Raw genomic sequence first — 1,733 nt, 5'->3', positions numbered from 1 at the left:
AGCGGGTGGCCGCTTTCGGGCCGGTTCTTCCGCGGAAGGTCTGCAGAGCTCTTGGGGCCTCGGCGCGGGTTTGGGGGGCCGTGAGGGCTCGCTGTCGAGGCGCCCGGGGCCGGCACGAAGCCGCCTGCCCTCTCCCTGTCCCTGCCCCGTCTTCCGCAGCCACCCATTAACGCTGGGGGCGAGCCCGCCCTCCGCCATCAACCTCCCATGCAGCGCTTTCAGACTTTCCCCGCCCCTGCCCATTGTCGGCTGGGGGCGCCCTGCCCCCCGCCGTCAGCCTCCCTGGCAGCGCTTTCAGACTCTCTCGGGCCCCTGCCCATTGTCGGCTGGGGGCGCCCCGCCCCCCGCCCTCAGCCTCCCTGGCAGCGCTTTCAGACTGCCTCGGGCCCTGCCCATTGTCGGTTGGGGGCGCCCCGCCCCCCGCCCTCAGCCTCCCTGGCAGCGCTTTCAGACGGTCTCGTGCCCTGCCCATTGTCGGTTGGGGGCGACCCCGCCCTCCGCCATCAGCCTCCCTGGCAGCGCTTTCAGACTGCCTCGGGCCCTGCCCATTGTCGGTTGGGGGCGACCCCGCCCTCCGCCATCAGCCTCCCTGGCAGCACTTTCAGCCTCTTCCTGCCCCCGCCCACGGTCCCACCGGGCAGTTTACACGGCGGCGGCGGGAGGCTGATGCCGAGGTCGGCAGGCGGAGAGCCTGGTGCACGAGCAGGGATGGCGGCGGGATGATTGGCGCCGTCTGTCCCTGGTCAAAGAAGCTCTCTGTTCAGCTTTCTCGGAGCCTTTTGCTTTGGTGGCGTTCCTTCCTCCTCCGCCCCGGCGCCGCTCAAGCCTGCGGCAGGGCGGCAGCGCGGCGGGTGGGCGGCCGGGGGGAGGGGGGAGGGGGGGGGGGAGGGAGGGAGCGCGCGAGCGAGCGAGCGAGCGAGCGCGCTGCAGAAATGAAGCCCGGAGCAGGGCCGCGGTCCATTCGAGCACGGGGAGGGGGCGCGACAACGCTGCCTGCTCCTGTCGGGGAGCGCTTGGGGAAGTGGGGTGCCGGCACCATGACGGCGGAGCGGACAGGGGCCGCGGCTGGGGAAGAGGCCGGCGGAGCTCGCCAGTGGATGCTGGCGCACGGAGCCGGCAGGGACACCTGGGCACGGCTGGGACCGAAAGTCGCCCGCCTTCACGCCCCGCCTTTCGCCGGGGGGAAGAAGACGCGAGAGCAGGGCTGCCTGCTGGGCTGCCAGTGCCCGCGGTCATGCCGGACGTGCAGGCCGACCGCCGAAGGCGTGCTCGCCGCTGCAGAGACGACAAGGGGGCCGCGCGTCCGATGGAAGAGACGGGGCGCCATCGCGCGGCGGCCGGGCTGCAAGGCCGGCCGACGGTAACAGGACTACCACGCCGCGGGCGGCCAGAGACAAAGACCGGCCGAGGGCAACAGGTCTACCCAGCATTATGCCGGCCGGTACCAGGGCCGGCCGAGGGCAACAGGTCTACCCAGCATTAGGCCGCCACGTCCAAAGGCCGGCCGAGGGCAAGAGGTCTACCCAGCATTAGGCCGCCACGTCCAAAGGCCGGCCGAGGGCAAGAGGTCTACCCAGCATTAGGCCGCCACATCCAAAGGCCGGCCGAGGGCAACAGGTCTAACCAGCATTAGGCCGGCCGGCAGAGGGCAACAGGTCTACCCAGCATTCGGCCGTCAGGTACAAAGGCCGGCCGAGGGCAACAGGTCTACCCAGCATTAGGCCGCCACGTCC

This window comes from Sturnus vulgaris, unplaced genomic scaffold (assembly GCF_052056855.1).
Source record: "Sturnus vulgaris isolate bStuVul1 unplaced genomic scaffold, bStuVul1.hap1 Scaffold_166, whole genome shotgun sequence".
NCBI classification, from domain to species: domain Eukaryota; kingdom Metazoa; phylum Chordata; class Aves; order Passeriformes; family Sturnidae; genus Sturnus; species Sturnus vulgaris.
This window is presented reverse-complemented; position numbering follows the sequence as displayed.